Raw genomic sequence first — 25,994 nt, forward strand, 5'->3', positions numbered from 1 at the left:
TGGACTTGTGCAACACCATGAAGCTGGTTAAAATGCAGATTCTCGGGCCCCGTTGCAGACCTCCAGAATCAGAATCTGCATTTTAATAAGAGGCTCAGGGGATTCACTGCACAATCAAGTTTGAGAAGCATGGATATTGGTTCTTCACCTTAACAACACACACACACACACACACACACACACACAATTTTGCCACATATAGTAGTCCCCATTTATCTGAGGATTTGCTTTTTGCAGTTTCAGTTACTGGCAGTCAACCACAGTCCAGAAGCAGATGATCCTTCTCCTGACGTATTGTCATGTCAATAGCAACCTAACGCTATGTCACAATGCCTACATCATTCACTTCACTCCATCTCATCAAATAGGCATCTTATCAACTCACATCATCACAAGGGTGAGTACCGTATAATAAGATATTTTGAGGGGCGCCTGGGTGGCGCAGTCGGTTGAGCGTCCGACTTCAGCCAGGTCACGATCTCGCGGTCCGGGAGTTCGAGCCCCGCGTTGGGCTCTGGGCTGATGGCTCAGAGCCTGGAGCCTGTTTCCGATTCTGTGTCTCCCTCTCTCTCTGCCCCTCCCCCGTTCATGCTCTGTCTCTCTCTGTCCCAAAAATAAATAAACGTTGAAAAAAAAATTTAAAAAAAAAAAAATAAGATATTTTGAGAGAGAGAGAGAGAGAGATCACATTCGTGTAACCTTTATGACACTATATTGTTATAATTGTCCTATTTTATTATTAGATATGTTAATCTTTTACTGTATCTAATTTATAAATTTTTTTTTTATCACAGGCATGTATATATAGGAAGAAACGTAGCATATATGGGTCCGGTATTATCCACAGTTTCAGGCATCCATTGGGGGCCTTTGAACAATTCCCTGTGGATAGGGGGGACCTTTATCCTTTGTACCTTTAATGAGTTTATACATACATGCCCCTTATCTAAAAGTCAGGCACTTTTGTGGAAATAAGAGATACAGTAGTTTGATGTGTCTCTTTCTTGCTGAATCTGTGCAAGCTCGTATTGATCGCTATTGATAAACTATTTTAATGAAAAGAAATATTGCCTGGGCTTAACACCAAATTGCCAGAACGACAGATTAGAGTACCTTTTTTTTTTTTTTTTTTTTGACTTTTGGAAAATTGGGATCACATTTGCCCTTCTTGAGTCTTTCAAAAACCACCCCAAATATTCTTCCAACACATTCTTCACAGTTCCTTAAAGATGGCAAAGGGGTTCAGCGATTTCATTTGCAAGTGTTTTCGGTATTCTGGAACTCATCCAGGTTAGGTCATTCAAGCTAATTTAGAGCATCTAGGTCACTGGATTTCAACCCTGGCTGCACATTAGAATCACCTGAATCATTAGAATCACAGCTTTAAAACTACCTGTGCTTGGGCCCCTTCACAGGCCAATTGAATCCACATCTTGGGGGACGGGGGGGGGGAGAGAGTATCAGCAGGGTATTGCTTTTTTAAGCACCCCCAGGTGATTCTAGTGTGCCAGCAGAGGTAAAAGCCATTGAAAAGAGGACTGAGGTTTTTAAAAATCTAATTCCCAGGGTGCAGAGAATCAGAATCTCTGGTCGAGGCTCAAGCATCAATAGTTGTAAGCCCCCCAGATGATCCTTGGGTGCAGCGGGACAGAGAACCACTGAGCTGGGTGAGCCCAATAAGCTCTTCTCCCCTAATCGAGCTCCTTTCCTGATGTCAGAATTTGTCCCCTCCTTTCCTGTCTGAAGGGAATTCCCCTTGATGAAGGAATTCAAAACGAAACAGAAGTTCCTGATGCCTTTCACAGAGTTTGTTTTTCAGTTTTATCTTGGCTTTTCTTTATTTCCTCCTCGGTAGTGTGAAATGTTCTTTAAAAATATTTTTTTTAATTTTTTTTAACGTTTATTTATTTTTGAGACACAGAGAGACAGAGCATGAACGGGGGAGGGTCAGAGAGAGGGAGACACAGAATCTGAAACAGGCTCCAGGCTCCGAGCCATCAGCCCAGAGCCCGACGCGGGGCTCGAACTCACGGACCGCGAGATCATGACCTGAGCCGAAGTCAGCCGCTTAACCAACTGAGCCACCCAGGCGCCCTTAAAAATATTTTTTAATGTTTATTTATTTTTGAGAGAGAGAGAGGGAGACAGAGTGTGAACAGGGGAGGGGCAGAGAGAGGGAGACACAGAATCCAAAGCAGGCCCTAGGCTCCGAGCTGTCAGCACAGAGCCCAACGCGGGGCTCAAACTCACAGACTGCAAGATCGTGACCTGAGCCGAAGTCGGATGCTTAACCGAATGAACCACCAAGGTGCCCCTGAAATATTCTTGATTTGACCAGCTTGTCCCTAAGAAAACACTGCCCAGTCCTCATGAAGCCTATCATGTCCCTAGTTTAAGAATCTAGAAACATTTATGGAGTAAGCCATTTGCATTCCGTCACCTTAGTGCAATATCCTTCCCAGACTTTTCCCCACACCTGCAGGACAGTTATGATTGACACCATTAGGCAGATGAAGAAACTGAGGCTCAGAAAAACTAAGTGACTTGCTCAGAACTATACAGCCATTAGGTGGCCGAACTAGGATTTGAATCCATGGCTCTTTGGCTCTAAAAATCATACTCTTCATTATGGCACAGTTCCTCCCACGTTTTTTGTTTGTTTGTTTGTTTGGTTTATTTTGTTTTTGTTTTTGTTTTTGTTTTTTTTTTGCTCCTCACAATTCTATTTTTAATTAAAATCTTAGGTGCATAAATTTTCCAGTATACTAAATTCTTATCACAGATAAACCAGACCAGGCATGGAATATCCATCACTGATTCCTAGAGAAGTTGTATTAGCATGACCTGGAAGCAGGCAATCTATTCCTTTCTATAAGTCATAACTACAAGAGTGGACCATGATATCTTCAAATGTTTGCACGAGTTTTTAAGCCATGGGAGTACAGTGCTTATAGATCTGTTTTCATTATAGATCTATTTCCAACGTGTTTTCTAGCTTGTTAAATAGTATTTTTAAAATACCGTAATTCCTTGCAATCCTCTCCCCAAAAAGTAGAAATCTAAATCCACATATCTCACCTATTAACTAAAATCTTATCTTATTTCTAAGATTTAGGTATAAGGTGGCTAAGTGGTCTCCATTTTCAAGGAAGAGAAAACATAAAATTGGTTTGACTTGTATTTGAGGGATTTAGATTAAATATGAGGAAGTTCTTTATTATGTTAAGTATGGGGAAAAGTAAGTTTACCTGTCCACCTCTAATGGGCTTTTTCAGTGAAATCAGGACTTCATGAAAAGTGGAGAGAGGAGGAATAACATTCTACTTCTTTAGGGATGGTTTATTTTGCACTGTCAGTTCTGGGCTGTTTGAGATGCATTAGGACAAGTTGGAGGAATCCTGGCCTGCAACCTAGAGAGAGGCAAAAGGTGATCATTTATTCTAAGATAATTCTCATTGTAGTATTTCAGGACTATAGTAAGGTGTCAGAAATGGGAAGTGAGGGACATGTCTGCCTTTTAAAAGTTAAAATGCCAGAGAAATACATTCTGGATCGGAGAACATAGGGTCAAAGTCACCTCAAGAAGACAAGGCTAGCAAGGTTCCACTAGAACTTATTTTCATGTAATTTCTGTTCATCCTTTCTGCTGCCTGGAATGGGTTGAAATGGATGGAGCTCTGTCAGTTATATTGGATCATGAGATGGCATTGAGAATAGAAGCCACTTTGATGAATATAGCAAATAAAAAATAGAGGGTCTATTCCAGACCAGAAACTGTTCTCCATCTTAGGCAGATACTATGCATTCTTCTGTTATATGCAGCCCAATCTAGTCCACTAATAGATTCACATTTTGGTAAGCTCTTGAGCCTTCTTAGCCCAGGGCCCCATGGAAAGCAAGGAGTAGAGATCCATTCAAAGAAAAAGTACATAAAACCAGTTCAGGAAAAATATGTAGTAGCCAGATCAGCTCAGTAACTGAGGGTGTTACTGAACTGAAAATATTCTGCTAACCAGCTCAAAGATGGTAGTATCGCCCTTTCCTGACCAGAAGAAAATGATTTTAAATCTTATTGGATTTTGGTCCACGTTCCTGGAGGAAGCCTAAGGGAGGCTGAGTGAAGGCACCAGGGGAGCAACTGCTGTCTAAAAGCTCCACTGCAAGCGGGCTAATTGCCCCCTATATAGATGTAAAGATGCAGGACTCAATTCAGAGTGTTACTCAGATCCCAGTACTGACTGAAGTAGTGAGGTCTCTCAGCGTCACCTTAAGAGCTAACCTTCTGGCAAGGGCAGCGTAAGAATCTTTAATTACTCTTTTCTTTTACTGATATCAGCTGATCTGTCCATTTGATACAACCTGCACCGAATGGAGACTCGTGCATTTAGTCTTCTCCTGGCCGTGGGGCTTGCTTAATTATTCTTGGCATCCAGTTTATCGCCTTAGAGCCTTCCTCATGAAAGACATCATTCACACCTCAGAGAAAGGAGCTCTTTATGATATGGCATTTTCTGGAGAAGATTTCACCTACCAAATGGGAAAATACAGCTTGTCAGCCAGACTGGTGGAACATTTTTCATGCTCTGAAAGTTTTCTTCCAGCTATTCAGCAGGCTGTGTTCTGGGCCATTTTCAAGATCTACTGAGAGCCAGTGACTGCTTGTGCCCACAGACTGGGCTGCCACTCAGCCCTCCTGGTAACACTTCTGTGCTTGAGTCCTCTTCAGAAATACCGTGTTGCTTTAGGAGGAGCAGTGAACTGCTCTGGGTTCAGATTCTGACTCTGTCCCTCACCTTGAAGTGGCCCGGGATGACACCTTTGGGCAAGTCAGTTAATTTCTCAGGGCCTCAGTCCACTTATTTGTAAAATAAGTGGTTAAAGTATTAACGCTTTCAGCTTAAAATACTGTAATTTTGTGGGTTTTCTTATTGGGAGTAGAAAAATGAAAACATTTTGCTCCGCATGAGCAATTATTTTTTATTGCTGAAATAAAACACATACTTTGCCAAAAGCACAAATGTATATTAGCAGAAAGGGTAAAATGTAAATTTCCATATTCTCACCACTGTTCGTATTTTATATTTTTTCCTACATACTTAAAAAAATTTTTTTTAATGTTTTTAATTTATTTTTGAGAGAGAGAGAGAGAAAGAGACAGAGCATGAGCAGGGAAGGGGCAGAAAGAGAAGGAGACACAGAATCTGAAGCAGGCTCCAGGCTCTGAGCTGTCAGCACAGAGCCCAACGCAGGGCTTGAACTTGTGAACCACGAGACCATGACCTGAGCTGAAGTTGGATGCTTAACCAACTGAGCCACTTAGGTGCCCCTCCTACAGACTTTTAAATAAGCATAAACATGCTAGAAATCTTTTTGCAAAAATATCACATCCAATCACCTGTTCCGTGGTCTGCTTTTTCACTGAACACAATATTCAAAACATTTCTCTGTGTCAAATATGTATGGAGATACATATATATATATATATATATATATATATATATATACACACACACACACACACACAAACACACACATCATCATGTTAATGATCACACAGAATTCTCCGAATGTAGCACAATTTGTTTAACTAAACTTCTGTTTTTTGCTATTGTAAATATTGCTGTATTGAAATCCATGTTATGTATAGTTGACCCTGATTAATGCAGGAGTTAGGGGCATCAACTCCTTGCTCAAAATCCACATATTGTTTTTGGCCCCCTAAAACTTAATTACTAATGGCCTGCTGTTGACTGGAAGCCTACTGGTAATGTAGACTGTTGATTAACACATATTTGTATTATATGTACTAGATGTTGTATTCTTCTAATAAAGTAAGCTAGAGGAAAAGTGTTATTAAGGAAATTGTAAGGGCTAGAAAGTACATTTATAGTATTGTATTTATTGAAAAAAAACCCACATGTAAGTGGATCCATGCAGTTTAAACCTGTATTGTTCAAGGGTCAACTGCACATCTCGTGTAATGTCTTTTTCCTTCAGATAATTCCTAGAAATGAAGTTCCTGAGTTTGACACTACCCTTTTGAGGATTTTATACATGTTCCAAGTCGTCCTTGAGTAAGTTGTATGAATTTACTTCCCCCAAACATAAGAATGCCTTTCCCCATCCTCTCTCTCATTCCTTTTATTGCTTGTCTTTCTGATAGGTATATCCTATTCCTTTTAATTTTGCATTCTTTGGCAAAAAGTGGGATTTGTTCTTTCTGTGTATTTTTCTTGGAGATTTGTGTATTTTCCCTAGAAAACAGTCTATGTCCTATGTCCACTTTTTTTCTGTTGGGACTGTCTGGGGTCTCTTGTATAGGCACAGCTGCTGCCACCTTACCATAGAAGATGGGTGAGACATGACAGGTGAATGGGCGAAGAGGGAGGGAGTCCCCAAGGAAGGCAGGCAAATCCATGTGCTCCCACATGGCCCCCGGCACTCCCAGCCCCTAGGTAACATGCTGCAGGAGGGAGGGAGATGTCAAATCGGTACCCCTGTGGATGTGAGGGAAAGGAAGGAACCCTTAGGTGACTACCTAAACCTTGGTTGTCACAGTAGGGTCAGGACACAGGGCGATTCAGAGCAGTCCAGGAGCCATCACGTAGAAAAAGTGACTAGGACACAATGAGTGATAGATGGGGAGGAGGAGGTACACAAAATGTCCAGCTGCATTCAATATCCACCACATATTTATGCTTTAGTTATTTGATAAATATTTGAGTATTTACAATGAGCCAGGAACTGCACTTGTCAAAATAAATTAATACACTACAGGGGCGCCTGGGTGGCTCAGTCTGTTAAGCATCCAACTCTGAATTTTGATTCAGGTCATGATCTTATGGTTTGTGAGATCAGGCCCCCCATCAGGCTCTGCACTGGCAGTACAGAGCCTGCTTGGGAGTCTCTCTCTCCCTCTCCCACTCCCACTTGTGCATGCTCTCTCAAACAAACATTTAAAAATAAACAAACTACAATAATATTGTTACCTATATAACTATTTGTTTTTTGTTTCTTCAAAAGGATTCCATTTTTAGCATTCAGCAGCAGACTAGAGAGTGTTTATTTCATTTGAAACAGAATGCATAGTCAGAACACTAAATGGGATGGGATCTGAATGGATGAGTTGAATACTTCTCCAAGTGATATGTTGTTTTGATAGAATCTTGTGACTAGACAGGACCTGGAGATGACATGACGGTTTGCAATGATGCCTTAAATGGTTTTCTTGGGGCTGGGAAAGTGCTAGAATGCTTGGTCAGCCAACTCACCATATGGGAATATGTTTTCACAAAAGGCAAACTATTAAACAGACTGTTTTGAGTAGTAGTGGATGGGACTAGCAATGGTAGTGGAACCTCTATCAGTTTTTACAGTAAATGTACATTACAATATTTTGTGAAGATCTCCAGACTATTGACATGAGAGGAATGGAAACTTCTGAATATGACCTGTGGTAGCTGGTCAGTAATTCACTACAGTTGACTCAGAGAAGATTTCAGACTCAGTAGAATTCAGCTGCTCTTCCTTGCCTGTCCCCAAAATATCACACCCTGGTGCAATAAAAAATCAGGACTTCAGCCATGTGGATTCTCTCAAAGGTAAGAGGTAGCACAGTAAATAAGTCCCTCCTTCTTTATTACTTGCTCATTTTGGGTGTGTCTTCATAATTTTTCGAGGCAGTTTCCATTTTCACCCTGGGTGTATCACTTGCCCAGCCAGTTTTTCCTCTCTGTGAGTTTTGTTCCATTGGAGCAGAGGCTAAATACCACGACTTGCAGCTTCCAGGCAAGGGGGTGGGGGTCAGGAGTAGATTTTGCAGTATCTCTAGAAATCTTCCAAATAATAGCCATTCAGGAACATAGACCTTAGTTTCAGTGGTTCAGGAGAATTCATTTGGAGTAGAGAAAACTCATTGGCTGGTGGCAGTGATTCAAGCTGCTCGCTTCACAAAGAATATTGCCAGAGCCAAATTCTTTGCCAGTTATGGAGGTCAGAGGTGAGGCAACTGTGCTTACAGGGCAAAGCTCTTTTACGGATCCCCTTGGCTTTCTGCTTTCTTCTTTATAGCTGATTAACACCCAATGGCCATTTCTTTAAAAAAGAAAAATTCAATTTCTGGGTTGAATTAACTTCCCTAACACAGTATTCACCACAGTCTGCCGGGATTCAACCAATGACGAGACTTTGTCATATCTGATTTCAGTTCGAGGTAATTCATTGCTGTAGCTCACTAAATTCCAAATACTGTCTCAGGGCTTGTGTGGTCAAAAGGAGGCCTGAACTTAACCCTCGGCTGGCACATGTGAGGATTTTTACATGCTGAGTTAGTGTATCCACTATAGGTGCTTTTTGGAGAGCCCGAAACTTTTTGCCTTGGTTTGACATTTTGCCTTAACTTCATGGTCACAGTCTTAAGATCAGTCTTCCATCCTTTTTCAGTGCATGCGCTGATGGCATGGGTTTTGTTATCGTTAATTTTAACATGGCATGGAGTACTTGCTGCCTCATTCTCTGAACGATCAATAAATAAGTGTTTATGGAGAATCCAGAGAGCATGGTTTACTTTATACATTTACTAAGTATCTGCAGGTTTAGAGAATTCTATTTGCTTTTATTCTTTTATTACAGCTGTAAGGCATTATATGGCAGAGGCAATAAAGTATAATGGTTAAGTGCATGAATGCTAAGCCAAATTGCCTGAGTTCAAATCTAGCTCTGAAATGCCACAACTGGGCAAGTTAACCGATGACTCTGTGCCTCAGCTTCCTCATATGTAAAATCAAGATAATAATAGTATCTAATTTGGGGATTGTTAGGTAGTACATTAATTAAGAAATGTGAGGCAGTTAGGGGTGCCTGGGTGGCTCAGTCGGTGAAGCATCCGACTTCAGTTCAGGTCATGATCTCACGGCTCGTGAGTTCGAGCCCGGCGTCGGGCTCTGTGCTGACCGCTCAGGGCCTGGAGCCTGCTTTGGATTCTGTGTCTCCCTCTCTCTCGGCCCCACCCCCACTCACACTCTGTCTCTGTCTCTTTCAAAAAAAAATTACAAAAAATTTTAAAAATAAATAAAAACAAAAAAATTGAAGAAAAAGCAAAAGAATTGATGTAAAGCAATTAGAACAATGCTTCGGCTCATCGTAAGTTCTCACAATTCCACTCATAGTGAACAGTTATTAGAGGATATCACTACTGAAAGATCATTATTATTTCACTGAGGGATTATGAATTGTCTACAACTAGCAGTCTTGTCAACCGTCTTTTATCTATTACCTATATTGTGCAATGCATGGTGGGTGATGAAGCCACAGAGGTGAATCCTACATAAGCTCTACCCTTGAATTAATTGGGAATTTGACACATTCATCACAATTGAGTGATGATTTGTTGCATGAAGTCGCCTAGTTGCGCCAGCCTGGCTATTGACTGAGTTAGGACCCCATGCAGCACAAGATAGTAGGAAGTATCACAGCGTTCTGACATCCAACTCATTGTTTCCTCTAAGGCTTTCTGAATTACCTCACCTCTGTTGGTGATCTCTGCTCCTGGAAAAAGCCCGGTCCCAAGAAAGGAAACAATCCCCAGGGACCTTTAAGGAGCACCTTGAAGAAGGTGTTAGTGCATGTTACCTATTCTAAGACGCACACTTTTCCGCGCCTTTTTATTCCTCTGAAATCAGGTGCAGCAAAGACGCATTGCCAGCGCCATTGCCTCTGTGTGCAAAACTGTGGTCATAGGTGCTTGGCTGTCACTTCCCTTGAGTTATGTGCATTGTCAGTACCACAGGACTTGAGGTTTATTGTTAAAACATCTTCAAAATGATCATAATGTGACATGGACTACATGAAAACCTGCTACACATACAGGAAGGCACAGAAACACCGCTGTAATATGTGACTAAAAAAGAAATGATGGCTGCGCTCGCTTCGGCAGCACATACACTAAAACTGAAACGATACAGAGAAGATGAGCACGGCCCCTGCGCAAGGACGACACGCAAATTCGTGAAGCGTTCCAGCTGTAAAAAACAATAATGACAAGTAAGTCTAAAAGTGAGCTTTCGTTACACATAAAATAAAATTCTAAGTGCTCAGAGCACATGGGCCGTAAGTTAGTTGGCAGCATTTTCTTGTTTCTTCATAACGGTTCATTTTATACTTGAGATATCCTTAGATTTGATGACATGTACATCTTAAAGCTCAAGAAAGAAGATTATAAAGTAGCTCCCTTGAAATTTCCCACAGCATTCCAGACTTTCACATTTTGGCAGAACCAAATTCTACCTGCATTCATATTTAGTTTTTAAACTCATCTCATTTTTTTCAACTGAGATACATTTTTTTAATGATTTTATTTTTCTAAGCTTATCAATTTTGAGAGAGCACAAGTGGGGGAGGGGCAGAGAGGAAGAATTTCAAGCAGGCTCTGTCAGCACAGAGCCTGATGCAAGGCTTGCACTCATGAAACTGTGAGATCATGACCTGAGCCAAAAGCAAGAGCCGGCTGCTTAACCAACTGAGCCACCCAGGGGCCCCTAAATGTGTTCATTTTGAAAGAAAAAGTTCACTTGTGAAATGAAGGTTTTGCCGTGCTAGTTGAATGGTTTAAATATGAATTACAATTAATCTGTAACTATTAAGCTGAAAAAACATGTTTGACCATTTACCATGTAAAGTCATCTTACTGGGGAGCCTGGCTGGCTCAGTTGGTGGAGCATGCAACTCTTGCTCTTGGGGTTGTGAGTTCAAGCCCCACGCTGGATGTAGAGATCACTTAACAGTAAAATCTTTAAAAATAAATAAATAAAATCGCCTTACAGTAGAATGCAAGCATGTGTATAATCCCTTGGGAAACCCCACATCTAGGTGAGGTTCCACCTGCTCAGATGTGTCACTTCCTTCCAGCCGCGGAGCTATTCCCACTATTTCCAGACTCTTTATTTGCATTTGCTTTCAAGAAATTCACACCGAAAAATCCTTCCCAAACTGAATTCAGAGAGCTACCATCAATTTAGTGTTTGACTTCTCAGCACTCATTAATTTTCCTGTTTGTTTTGGTTACTAAAGGATGGAAAGTTCGATGCCCTACTTTGGCCGGGATGACTGACCCTCTAAGGTTGCTGGACACTTTATCATGAATTCTTACTGACATTTTGATACAATAATTGTGGAATGTTGGGAGAGGGGTCTGATTTTTTTTTTTTCCCAACGTTTATTTATTTTTGGGACAGAGAGAGACAAAGCATGAACGGGGGAGGGGCAGAGAGAGAGGGAGACACAGAATCGGAAGCAGGCTCCAGGCTCTGAGCCGTCAGCCCAGAGCCCGACGCGGGGCTCGAACTCACGGACCGCGAGATCGTGACCTGGCTGAAGTCGGACGCCCAACCGACTGCGCCACCCAGGCGCCCCAGAGAGGGGTCTGATTTTAGCCGAGGGAGATCATTTTCAAGATCAGTACTTGTCCTTCATTTACTTTCAATTTGTAAACCCAGTCATACATCTCCTTTGACTCAATAGAGCATCACTTTCACATATGGCCAGGACTCTTGTATCAACAAGATGAGGAAATTCTGTTCATCAGCAAGTGACGCTTTCCCCACTTTGCACTTCCTACTAATTATGGCTGTTAAGTTTTCAGGGTCCTATCACAAAGAGCAGTTCATTAACTTTAATTATTTTTGAAATTCATTGGCTGCAATACAGAGTGAAGCTGGCAGATGCCAGAGGGTTAGAGTTGCAGAAATTAATTAACAAAGAGTGGAAGCTCTTATTAGCTGATGCTTTTTGCTATCTTCCTTTTTTTCTGATTTAACCACTTCAGAGTGGGTCTCAGGCCCTTCAAACTGGAGGCAGGGGAAAGGTTAGAGGTGAACGTTCAAGACACAGGAAATCGAAGTCGCAGGCCTTGGCCAGGAGCAGAGTGCTTGTCTTGTTCTGCATTATTTCCCAACTGTATCACTAGCAGGTCTGGATTTAGAAAATCCACAGATTAGCTGGTTCCCAAATCACATCCAACTGGTGTCCATGTTTATAGTTGATTCCAGATAGCAATTGACACTTAAAACTTCGACTGGAATCCCTCTGCGTGGCAACCTGTTAAAATTAGATTTCAGTGGCCTGTGGAAGTCCTTTCCTCTGTATAGTTATGGCACTTTGCTGGTATTCTGTAAACATTAAGCCAGTTGGAATTATTGCTGTAGATTCCACTGGTAAGTCCATGTCTGTTCCAACTTCTCTTTTTAAAAGTATCTTCCTGGGGCGCCTGGGTGGCGCAGTCGGTTAAGCGTCCGACTTCAGCCAGGTCACGATCTCGCGGTCCGGGAGTTCGAGCCCCGCGTCGGGCTCTGGGCTGATGGCTCAGAGCCTGGAGCCTGTTTCCGATTCTGTGTCTCCCTCTCTCTCTGCCCCTCCCCCGTTCATGCTCTGTCTCTCTCTGTCCCAAAAATAAATAAACGTTGAAAAAAAAAATTAAAAAAAAAAAAATAAAAGTATCTTCCTGATGTGGAAAAGTAGTGCTCTCCAGCATTGCTAGAGGCAGTATAAATTGGTACAATCTTTCTTACTTTCTTTACAGTCTTTCTGGAAAACAAGATAGCCATAGCCCATAAGATGTCATCAAGTGCACATACAATTTGACCAGGATTTCCACAAGTATTTTGTCCAAGGAAATAGTGAGAAATGTGGGAAAGGTTTATCAACAAGGAAGTTCATTGCACAATTAATTATATTAGTGAAATATTAGAAAAATCTAAACATCCCGACCCCTTGAATATTACACAGCCAGCAGAAGTGACATCATAAAATATTTGATACAGGAAAATGTTTATCTTGTGAAGTTAAAGAACCATGTCACATGGGAATGCAAGCTGGTGCAGCCACTCTGGAAAACAGTATGGAGGTTCCTCAAAAAACTAAAAATAGGGGCGCCTGGGTGGCGCAGTCGGTTGAGCGTCTGACTTCAGCCAGGTCACGATCTCGCGGTCCGTGAGTTCGAGCCCCGCGTCGGGCTCTGGGCTGATGGCTCGGAGCCTGGAGCCTGTTTCCGATTCTGTGTCTCCCTCTCTCTCTGCCCCTCCCCCGTTCATGCTCTGTCTCTCTCTGTCCCAAAAATAAATAAACGTTGAAAAAAAAAATTAAAAAAAAAAAACAAAAAAACAAAAAAAACTAAAAATAGAACTACCCTACGACCCAGCAATTGCACTACTAGGCATTTATCCAAGGGATACAGGTGTGCTGTTTCGAAGGGACACATGCACCCCCATGTTTATAGCAGCACTGTCAACAATAGCCAAAGTATGGAAAGAGCCCAAATGTTCACTGATGGATGAATAGATAAAGAAGATGTGGTCTATGTATACAATGGAGCATTACTTGGCAATCAAAAAGAATGAAATCTTGCCATTTGCAACTACGTGGATGGAACTGGAGGGTATTATGCTAAGTGAAATTAGAGAAAGACAAAAATCATATGACTTCACTCATATGAGGACTTTAAGAGACAAAACAGATGAACATAAGGGAAGGGAAACAAAAATAATACAAAAACAGAGAGGGGGACAAAACAGAAGAGACTCATAAATATGGAGAACAAACCGAGGGTTACAGGAGGGGTTGTGGGAGGGCGGATGGGCTAAATGGGTAAGGGGCACTAAGGAATCTACTCCTGAAATCATTGTTGCACTATATGCTAACTAATCGGAATGTAAATTTTAAAAAATAAAAAATAAAATTAAAAAAAAAAAGAAAAGACAAAGATAGAGCTTGTGATGAAGGAAACCCAGCAAGCGATACATGCAAAAAAATGAAAATTTCGTCAGCCACTGTCAACAATAGGTCAGTGAAATAAATGGCAGAATGTTTAAAATTTCTTAAAAAGTAGCCATTAAAATATATTCAGATAAAATATGTGTTTGTCCTGTGTGTACTTTCTAAAATAGTTCAATATATTATTTGTCTCTTTAAAGTCTCCGTATTTAATGATACTGTTGTGTAAATTCATTTGTTATCAAGCAATTTCTTTTCCAGCTAAAGAAAATAGATTGTATTTACCTTAAATTTTCATGATCTCCCAAATAATAAATGGTTAATGTTACTAGTAATGTTACTAGTTACTAGGAAAGAAAACCAAACCAAAGATTTTTTTTTTAAGTGTTGGGATAACTCAAAGTTAAGATAACAGTTGATAATTTTCAGCTTTTGCATGGATTGTTCTTCAGTTCATACTACTGACTTTTTTCTCCTTGAATTTTTCTTCCGCCTTAAAAAAGAAATAAGCTAGGGGCGCCTGGGTGGCACAGTCGGTTAAGCGTCCGACTTCAGCCAGGTCACGATCTCGCGGTCCGTGAGTTCGAGCCCCGCGTCGGGCTCTGGGCTGATGGCTCAGAGCCTGGAGCCTGTTTCCGATTCTGTGTCTCCCTCTCTCTCTGCCCCTCCCCCGTTCATGCTCTGTCTCTCTCTGTCCCAAAAATAAATAAATGTTGAAAAAAGAAATAAGCTATACTGATATATTCAAATTCTTTGTAAAAATGAAAGCTATAAAACAGGTAGACTAAGGCTTTAAGGCCTTAAATATCACATCTCATCTCTTCTTTTTGTGAAATTCCTCTGCCCTCACATAAAATCAGTGGGTGAGTTGCTAAAGGTCACCAGCCAACTGGTAACAACTGTCAAATTCTATACCCACCCCCCTCGTTCCGTCAACTAGATGACACTGCCTCCCCCAAAACAAGAAAGTTGTTAAAAGTTCTCATTAAAAATAGAAATATACAAGCTAGGGGCGCCTGGGTGGCGCAGTCGGTTAAGCGTCCGACTTCAGCCAGGTCACGATCTCGCGGTCCGAGAGTTCGAGCCCCGCATCAGGCTCTGGGCTGATGGCTCAGAGCCTGGAGCCTGTTTCCGATTCTGTGTCTCCCTCTCTCTCTGCCCCTCCCCCGTTCAAGCTCTGTCTCTCTCTGTCCCAAAAATAAATAAACGTTGAAAAAAAAATTAAAAAAAAAAAAAAGAAATATACAAGCTAAAAAAAAAAAGAACCATGTCACAGAACTATATAGTATTATTCTAATTTGAATACTTGTATACATTTATAACAGTTTATGAGGGGCAGAACTACAGTGCATTTTTATTTTCATCCCTATGTGTTTATGTACTTTTCAAATTTTCTACATTGGACAACCACCACTCTTATGATCAGAGAAGGAACATGAAAGGCTTTGAAAAAGAAAGAAAAGAAAGAAAACACCTCCTTGAGACATAGCACACTTGTTGAAATTAAAAGTTTATCAAAATCAAGGCCTTATCCTTCCTGAAAGTTCAGGAAGAAGGAAACTATGATCTACTAAGGGCTTGTCCTGTATTAGGCACTGTGCTAGGGCCTGTTTACATATATTCTTCCACTTATCATCACAATAGTCTTGTAAGGTATGTTCTTAGCCTTATGGATGAGCATGCAAAGACTCAAGAGACTTAAGTAGCTTAACTTACCTCAGTTCAAATAACTATTAAATGACAGAGTCAGAATTCAGAGTCAGGTGTTTTCATTTGTTTATTCATCAGCTTATTCATATATATACACACACATATGTAATCATTAGGATGGCTAAATAGTTCTGGCATATAAAAAATAGAGAATAATATAACAAACAGAATAACATTAAAAATATCCATAGTTTCCACTTCCAGCTTAAGAAATTAAATATTTCAGATATACAGGATGCTGCCTGTGTATTTGTCCCCAATTCCATTCTGTTTTCTTCCATTGAGAAGTAACTATTATCTTGAACATGGAGTTTATTATTCCTATGGAAGTTATTTTTCCTTTGCTGTATATGTTGGTATCCCTAAACTAGACTAAATCAGTTACTTTCCAGTCAGGAAAATAGAAACCACTCTATGCGTTACACACAAAGGGAGATTTAATAGTGAGAATTACAAAGGTATAGAAAGGGCTGGAGAAGCATATGGGATAACGTTTAGTTTCATCCACTTGCCCCCCACCCCCAGATCCGCTCTCCATGTTTCTTTGTGCTCCGAAAACTGAGCTGTACTGTCTCACTGTACTCTCTTGATCTCTGACTTCCGGTTGGTTTTGGCCTGTGGGAAGTACTGGTGAGAGGTGGAGGGGAAGAGGAGAATGGGATCAGAGTAGCTATTCACTTGGTTTCCTTCTCGTTGGGTTGGTACAGGTTGGCACTGCTGCTGCTAAAATAGCCCCTGATACTACTGAAATGCCCGTTTTCAGTCACCTCCTCCTTTTGCTGCCTTTGCTGGAAACACACAACCTGCACAGACAGAAAAGTGACTTCTCCCTTTCTTCTGTTTTTTAGTCTCCTGTCAATGCTTTGCCCTGGCAAAACCTAACCGGAGCCTGTGACATGTGATTGACAGGTTGCCGACCCCTTGCAATCCAGAAGAGTTCCCAGAAAGGCTCGCAGTGGGGTTGAGAGCCAACAGTACACAACCAGCACAAGCGCATGGTATTGTTTGCATTTTTAAAACTCTAAATAGTGTCATGCTATACATATCCTTGCTTTTTTTGTTTAGCCTTATACTTTTGAGATCTATCCGTGCCGATACACGTGGCCCTAGTTTATTCCTTTTCAGTGCAGTGTTGTATGCGGTGATGGTATTTCTGCAAGGGAACTAGTGAGGAAAGAAACGTGGACATTACTGGCATTGGAACAAAAGAAATCTAAAGATAGCATATGGCAAACTACAAACAGTATTAAAATTAAAGGAAAATATTTCTAAAAGCTTTTCATTCCTTCATTCAACACAGATGCCTCAAGCTTCTACCATGCCCTAGGCATTGTGCTTGGCACAAAGGACAGAAAGCTGAATATGACCTCCTCCCCGCTCTCTGGTTGTTGATGCATAGACAATTAGACACATAGTTTTCATCAAGGTAATAAGTACTATGATAGAGTTATGACTAGGATGCTAGAGAGGCACAGAGCTTGATAAATAGAAAAAACCTACAGAGCAATTTCAGTTATATCGATTTAAATTTTCTAAACAAGTAAAATAGTGTATTGCAAATGTAATTCAGCGGTAAAGTCACAAAATGATACCACGACCACAAAGGTTTATTCTAAGAATGCAAAATGCATAAAAATTAAAAAAAAATTTTTTAATTAAAAAAAAAACTTAAAAACATTAAAAAACTTTTTTTAAACTTAGAAACATAAGTTACATAGAAAAGTCATGGGGAAAATGGAAATATGTCAAAAAGTCACTTGAAAAAATTCTGCAGCTTCTCCTAATACAAATGTGAAGTGGGATGAGCAGGATTCCATCTCACCCATGATAAAGATCAGTTAGCAAAAACTAAAAACAAACATCATATTAAATAAATTGTTTACTACATTTCCATGTAAAGCAGAAGTAAGATACCACTGGCAATCATCTTGTTTCAGAATTAGACAATACAGCAGGTTTTTTTAAAAAATTAAAATCAGGCATTGTAACAAGTATCAAATTGTGAACTGCGACATTGCTATTAAAACAGAAAGATGTCTGTGCGATATTATTAAAGAAAGGAAAAAGGAAAGCAAACTGCAGAGTCCTGGTATAATGCGACTTCGTGTGGGGGTGGCAAGTGGGGGGAGGAAAAGAACAAGCAAGTGTTTGTACATAGGTGTGTATCAGTTTGTATTTGGCGAGGAAAGAAGTGGAACTATACGTACCAAGCTCAACAGTGGTTATCTCAGAGGAGTAGAGTTCGAGAGTAAGAGTTAGTGGACTTTTTATTATTTTAATTATATATCTTTGTATCATTTTAAAGTAAGCACGTGTCACTTTTATCATACAAATATCTAGTAAACAGGATTTTTTTCAACGTTTATTTATTTTTGGGACAGAGAGAGACAGAGCATGAACGGGGGAGGGGCAGAGAGAGAGGGAGACACAGAATCGGAAACAGGCTCCAGGCTCTGAGCCATCAGCCCAGAGCCTGACGCGGGGCTCGAACTCACGGGCCGCGAGATCGTGACCTGGCTGAAGTCGGACGCTTAACCGACTGCGCCACCCAGGCGCCCCATAGTAAACAGGATTTTTAGTCAGATGGTCAAGGAAGGCTTCCTGTAGTGATGCTTGAGCTCAGTTTGAAAGATGAGCAGTGTTCACTGAAGAAAGAATCGGTAAGACGGGTCTTCTCAGCAGGAAACATCGAGATCAAAGATGGTGCCTGTGAGTCATCTCCATCATCACCAGGTTCTGGCATTTATGGGTTTCCATGTGGGACAGCCAGTCCTAACAAAACAGTAGTGATCAAATTCAGCAAATTCTGTTCCCCTTGAGAAGGAAGGGACTAAAGTTACCCTCCCCAAAGAAGTTGATGGCCTGACAACATTCCTTTATGATCAAACATTCTCTCTTTTTTTTTTTTTTTATTTATTTTTGGGACAGAGAGAGACAGAGCATGAACGGGGGAGGGGCAGAGAGAGAGGGAGACACAGAATCGGAAGCAGGCTCCAGGCTCCAAGCCATCAGCCCAGAGCCCGACGCAGGGCTAGAACTCACGGACCGCAAGATCGTGACCTGGCTGAAGTCGGACGCTTAACCGACTGCGCCACCCAGGCGCCCCTCAAACATTCTCTTTATGATCGAAGAGAAACGCTAAGTACTTCCACTGAGATCTCAGTGTGCTGATCAGTCTCAAGGATCGAAAGCCTGAGTTAAGTTGTGTGTATGTGTGTGCAGGGGGTGTTCAGGGTTAGAGATGATGGGAGCACTTCTATTCTTCCTCACCAACTAGATCATTCTTGCCTTTCATGCATTTATTATTTTTCTTCCTTTACCATTACCTCTATCCCCAGCTTTTCCCTCACTCTCCCCCAGATGCTGTGTGGTTGCACCATGAACATTTCCACCGGAGGTGGTCACGCAATCCCTTTGCCCTGCAGTGATGTCATCAAGCCATGTACCAGGAAGAGCCTCCCTTGGGTGGGGCTTCCCCTCCTCAAGATACACACCTGGTGGGGAGAACTCGTTGTAGAATTCCAAGTTCGGTTCCCAGAGAGGTTAACAGCAAAGACACAATAGATCCTTAAGCAGCTCTTACCCTATTATTGGCCCTGCCCTGGCTAACCCAGGGTCTACCACATCAGCACCTCCATAGATCTGTAACTGGGGTACAGGGGTGCAAGAGATCCTGGCTCCAGGGGTCCCGAATGGACCAGGTTCGGCCACTTGCTGCTGACAAGATCAAAGATAAGTGGTGGTGAAACCAGACAGGCATTTATTTCAGTGAGGCCAGCACCAGGAAGACTTCGCAAAGAGGGTCTCCAAAGTGCTGAAAATATCTTCTAGATTTAAAGAAAATGTGAGACAAAGGTCAGTGGGTACATAACATAGATGTAGGCAGTAAAAGTCGGGTTGATCATTGTCTTGGGGTCAGTCACGTCAGGTCAGGTCAGGTCGGTTGTTATTGCTTAAGGGGTAGTTTTGGTTCCCATATGGGATGCTTCGCTGTGGAGTCTTTTGCCTGAGTTAAGTGATAAGCTGGAAAGAATAACTTAATCACTTAGAAAGTACAGACTGAAGTCAGAATGGAGGTAGTTGAAGTCCTCTTTCAGGTACACCCTTCACCCAATATCTACCTGCTCTGACTCCACTGGACATTAGCAACTCTTTCCAAAAGACAAGTATCACTGATTTTAGGAAAATGTTCCCATTCATACCTATCAAAGAGCAAGTTGTTAGGGTGGACTCTTTATTGTTTGTTTGTTTGTTTGTTTGTTTTTCACTTTGACAAGCCCTTGAATGCTTTTAGAGTAATTTTGTTTTGGTTTTGCTTTATTTTGGTATATTTTTGTAAATGTATTATGAAAACACAAAGTGTTTTTTAAATAGGACAGCTGAGCTGGCACAAATGAAGACCTCAGGATGGGGACGGGTGTGCAAACCACTGTCAATCTTGCTCCATTCCCCTTGTCACCTTTTAGAAGGCAAAGCAGGCACTCACAGCTTAAGCTAACCCTTTCTTTCCTCTAAGCCCAAACTCCTAGGATATACTGATCCTATACCCCTAACATGGCACAGAGGGAAGACCGCACTCTTTCATTGGAAGAATCAGATATATTTAGAAAGAATACATGCCCTTGGTTATAATATATTCTCTTCAAAGAATATACTAGCATGAGAACTCATCTATTTTCTCTACCTGAACTGCACTGTCTCATTGAAAGAAATTTTCCTCCAAAATAGAGCTGAAGAAGCACTTCCTGGCTGACTGATAGAGACACGTCCCCAGAAACAGAGTGTAGGGCAATGGTGGGGGTGTCCTAAGGAACATGATATCCTTGGCTAATGCTGGAAGGTGCTGGCTGGGGACACAAACTCCCTGGGGGTGTGGACCCCCCTGTCCCTACTTGGACAACTCTGACCCTCAAAGCCTGCTTGATTGGTTAGACAATTAGTTGGTTGAATGCAGAGCACTCAGAGTCAGAGGGAGACCCTTTTAGGGTGCTCTTCCCTGAGGGCTCTCAGGTCTTCTTCCTCCACCCATTCACATGTCCCCCATGCCAATGTTAATCTCTTCTCTCCTCCTGCTCCCCACCCTTCCCCAGTATTCTAATTCTTCACCTCATTACACAGAGGAATTCACCTCTCCCAAGTCCTTCCCCGACCCATACACCCAAACTCATCCTGATTTGGGAAGTCACAGAAGCATTACCCAACCTCTTATAGAGAGAGACCCATTATATATAGAAATACATTTGGCTTGTTTTGAATCACAACCATGGTTACGTCCTCTATAAACAGTTTCTTGATTTTCTCCCATCTACTTTATTTTTTTTTAATTTTTTAATGTTTTTTTTTTTTTTTGAGAGACAGAGACTGAGCACAAGTGGGGGAGGAGCAGAGAGAGAGACACACACACAGAATCTGAAGCAGGCTCCAGGTTCTGAGCTGTCAGCACAGAGCCCGACAGGAGGCTTGAACCCACGAACTGTGAGATCATGACCTGAGCTGAAGTCAGACACTTTAACCTATTGAGCCACCCAGGCACCCCAAGAATTTAAATTTTCTAATAAAACAATAAGTTTCAGTCAAAAAAGTCCAACTGTTATAAAAGATATTCCTGTGCAGTTAGATTCATATAAGATGGAAATACGTATGCTTGTGGCCAAGCTGACACTTTAATCAGGAATTATAATTAATTCCCTTCCCTCACTTCCATGTCCTGGCAAGGACTAATGTTTTCTGTCCCTATAATTTTGCTTTACCTAGAATGACCTATACATAGACCCTATATAGCATGTTGCTTTTATGTTTGGCTTCTTTCACTTAACATAATACTTTTGAGTATTATGTTTTAACAGTAGTTTGTTCCTTTTTATTTCTGAGTGATATTCCATTGTTTAGATGCACCACAATTTGTTTAGTGATTTATCAGTTGATGGACATTGTGTTGTTTTACGTCTTTTTTTTTTAAAGAGAGAGCAAGTGCACACAAGCAGGGGAGAGGGGCAGAGGAAGAGAGAGAGAGAGAGAGAGAGAGAGAGAGAGAGACTCTTAAGCAGACTCCACACTAAATGCAGAGCCTGACATGAGGCTTCATCCCACAACCCTGGCATTATGACCTGAGCCAAAATCAAAAGTCAGGCATTCAACAGACTGAGCCACCCAGGAGCCCCTGGGTTGTTTCCAGTCTTGATGATTATAAATAAAGCTTTTGTAAACATTTGTGTTTAGGTTTTGTATGAACATTTTGTCTAGGCATCCATCTTCTGTAAATATCTAGGGCATCCATCTTCTGTAAATATCTAGGAGTGAGATCATTGGATGTATGGTGTTTAACTTCTCTCTATAAATTTAACAAGATCCCAATAAAAACTGAGACCTTTTTTTTAACTAGGCAAATTGATTTGTCTAGTTCAGGGGTCAGCAAACTATCGACTGTGGGCCAAGTCCAGTGCATGCTGCTTTTGTGAACAAAGTTTCATTGGAACACAGCCACACCCACTCATTTACTTATTGTTAATTGCTGTCTTCACGGTATACAATGGCAGAATTAAGTAATTGCTATAGAGATGCAGGGGCTGCAGAGCCTAAAATATTTGCTATCTGCTCTTTTACAGAAAAAGTTTGCCAATCCTTGATTAATTTTGAAAGCGCATGACAGGTTTGATTTCACAGCTCCACAGCTGGAAAGCAATTTGACTAAGGATGACTATCTCACCCATGTGTGATTTAAGTATCATGAGGGAAAAAGAATTTGTCTTCACATGAAACACCTATCTCCTTAGGTTATTTCCAGGGGGAAATGAGGAATAATATGTTATCAACCCCTTGTAAGTCCCTGAAAGCCCCTTGACACACTGTGATCTTTACACAGAGACTGTCAACAATCACCCCAACACCACTGTCCACATTGTGCTTTAACGACATGATTTATATTGTCCCATGATCAAGAGCAGGGGCATGGAGAAATAAATTTGCCTGGGAAGGCAAGATTGATTCCTCTCTATCACCCAGGGCCGTGCAGAAGTCCACCAACCTCTTCTGCGTTCTGAGGGAGTAATTCGGTACAACTCCTACATTTCCATCTCTCTACAATATCAAGGAAAAAACCCCATCAGGGAAGTAAAGCAGGTATCAGAAAGTCAATATTGTTCTAACTGCACTACTCACTGGCACTACTTACCAGCACCTTTTATCTTCAAAGGATCCACAGGTAATAATTAACCTGAGCACTTGTTCCTTAAAATTAGAGACCCACAAAGTTGCAGGAAAGACTCACTGCTAAGAGGCAGATGAAAGAAATGGACCTGGGAATTCTTTTGCCTACAAAAGCAAAACAAAACAAACAAACAACAACAACAAAACAGGCCACCTTGAGAAATAGAGGTTTTAGTTAAAAACTACATGTGGTAATAAAGGTGATGGAAACCTCAAAGAAATGCCAGGGCATTACTACATTTAGGGCCTTAGCACTGAGTTTGTTTGCTGGAAAGATCATACCCAGCTCCAGAGATTCTCTTTGACAAAAGTGCCAAGACAATTCAGTGGAGAAAGGACAGTCATTTCACCATACCGTGCTGGGACATTTGGATGTGCAGACACACACAAAAAGTGGGCCTCAAAATTACACCTCATGTAACTCAAAATGGATCATAGACCTAAATGTAAAATGTAAAACTATAAAACTTTTAGAAAACATAGCAGAAAATTTGTGTGACCTCGGGTTTGGTGATAAGTTTTTGGATATAATGCCAAAAGTGCGATACATAAAAAAAAGTGCTAAATTGGACTTTATAAAAATGAAAAATGTCTGTGGTTGACAAGAGAATGAAAAGACAAGCCAAAACCTGAGTGTAAGTCACATTTTTGGTAGGGATTCACATCCAGATCTTTATTCTTATAAAGAACCCGTAAAACTCAACAATATGAAAAGAAATAATTTTAAAATGGACAAAATATATGAACAGACACTTTGCCAAGGAAGATATATGGATGGTATATAAGTATATGAAAAGATATTCAATAGCATTTGTCATTAGGGAAATGCAAATTTAAACCATAACGAGATGCTACTACATAACTAATAGAATGTTTAAAATCCCCAAACTGACAATACCAGATGCTGGTGAGAATGCAGAACAATAGGAATGCATGTTCATAGCTAGTGGGAATGCAAAGTAGTGGGAATGCATAGCTAGTGGGAATGCAAAGCAGACCCTTTGGAAGACAGTATCAGATTCTTATCAAGTTCAACATAAATCTACCATACAATCCAGCAAACCCACGCCTAGGTATTTACCAGCAAACCCACACCTAGGTATTTACCCATGAAAATTCATGTTCAGACAAGATCTATATGTGAAAGCTTATAGCACTTTTATTGATACTTGTCAAAAACTGGAAGCAATCAAGATGCCCTTTAAGTACATGGAAAACAAATTAGGGTACATCCGTAGAGTGGGATACTATTCAGTAATAAAAAGGAATGACCTACAGACACACACAGCATGCATGAATCTTAAATGGATTTTGCTGAGTGAACGAAGCCAGACCAAAGGTCTACGCAATGTATAATTCCATTCATATGATATTCTGGGGAAGGCAAAACTATAACATTGGAAAACCGATTAGTGGTTGCCAGAGGTTAAAAGAAGGGGAAGTGGTTTATCACCCGAGGAAATTTTTAGGGAGATGGAAATGTTCTGTATGGTAATAGGATGGTAGGTGCATGCATTTGTGAAAACCTATAGAACTGTACATCATAAAGAGTGAACTACAATGTGTGCAAATCAAAAGAAAATCACACCATAATGTCAGGGAATCCTAGGATGGAATGTAGACTGGAGCTAATGAATCTAACTTATTGTACAGGTGAAGATTGTATATATCTGACATACGTATCATTTATCTTCATAGATCACACTGAAGAGGGTCGGGGGGTAAAATGGAGCTGACCTAAGTGACTTTGGAAAATGGTGTTTTGACTGGAAATCATAAAGCTAAAGAGAGAAAACTATATAAATATGGTACCCTAGTTGATAAACTTGCTTCTTATAGGAGTAAATATTAACAATTCTGAAACTATTTCATATGTATAGTGAAGTTGAAAAAATAAGTACATAAATGGTAGATAATGAGAGCTAGGTCTCTCACTGTCAGACAAAGAAGTTACAAATAAGCAAAGAGAAAGTGCTAAAATGAATGCTGTGGGGCTCAATTAGAGTCAGAGACGGTATGGCCTCATATTCAGTTTAATATAGACACAGACAGACATAGAAATAATTATAGATATTTAATTATCTTAATGATATTAAATACTTATAGATCAATATATTTTCATGTTCCCTAGCTCTGTCTGATGAGAACGTCTAGAAGCAGTGACACTTCAATAGCAAGGAACACACCCCGAGCCCGGATCTTGGTTTTTATTTATTTATTTATTTATTTATTTAAAAAAAATTTTTTTTTCAGCATTTATTTTTATTTTTGGGACAGAGAGAGACAGAGCATGAACGGGGGAGGGGCAGAGAGAGAGGGAGACACAGAATCGGAAACAGGCTCCAGGCTCTGAGCCATCAGCCCAGAGCCTGACGCGGGGCTCGAACTCCCGGACCGCGAGATCGTGACCTGGCTGAAGTCGGACGCTTAACCGACTGCGCCACCCAGGCGCCCCCGGATCTTGGTTTTTAAATATCATTCTCCAATTAAAGGAAGCTGGACTTGGAGGAATGGGCTGATTCTAGGGCTAAAACAGAAAAAATACAAGATAAGACTGGAGCATTTTGCAATACCAGAAAGTACAGAAATACTCTGTTGTGTGTTTGCACAACAATATGAATGTACTTAATATCACTGAGCAGTACACTTAGAAATGGTTAAGACGGTAGACTTTATGTTATGTGTATTTCATCACATACAAAAAACAGGAGAGCCTGCCAAAGGGACACCGAAGCTGAACTGAAAGTGGTCTCGGGGGGCAAAGCTGCAACCATTTGAACAACAAAATACATCATTCTGCATTCCTATCAGTATTGAATAATGAAGTACTAGATGATAAAGTACAAAAGAAGTATATGTGAGTCCATACTGATATAAATATAATGATTAAATAAATAGGAGAGAAGAGGCAAAATTTCTTACAGAAGAATTCCAAAGTGTATCTTTGGATACTCTCCTCCAGGAGGTGGAACTTGAGGATGAGCTAGATTTAGTGACTTGTTTCCAGGGGAAAGGGAAAAATAGTAATTTTACTATTAAGTCGGACAGCGCCTTAACAAAGCGATCAAGGGTAACATCAACAGTAATAAGTCATGTTACTGGCATGAACTGCTGGTATAATGAAAAGGGCACCTCGCCTCTATGGGATTCCTCCCCCAAACCTACAAGCCCAGTCTAATCATGAGAAAAACATTAGACACACCTAAACACAGGTATATACTGCAAAATACCTGACCAGTGCTCTTTGAAAGTATCTAGGTCCTGAAAATCAGGGGAGTCTGAGACACTGCACAAACCAAAGAAGACTAAGGAGA

General features: G+C 40.8%; 1 non-coding gene across 1 annotated transcript; it reads left to right on the plus strand.

The window, feature by feature from the left end:
• The first annotated feature begins 9,918 nt into the window (after positions 1-9,918).
• LOC122482240 lies at positions 9,919-10,025 on the plus strand. The gene has a single exon (XR_006297045.1). It is a non-coding gene; the product is annotated as a U6 spliceosomal RNA (small nuclear RNA).
• Positions 10,026-25,994: the final 15,969 nt, after the last annotated feature.

Source organism: Prionailurus bengalensis, chromosome C1, assembly GCF_016509475.1.
Source record: "Prionailurus bengalensis isolate Pbe53 chromosome C1, Fcat_Pben_1.1_paternal_pri, whole genome shotgun sequence".
NCBI lineage: Eukaryota > Metazoa > Chordata > Mammalia > Carnivora > Felidae > Prionailurus > Prionailurus bengalensis.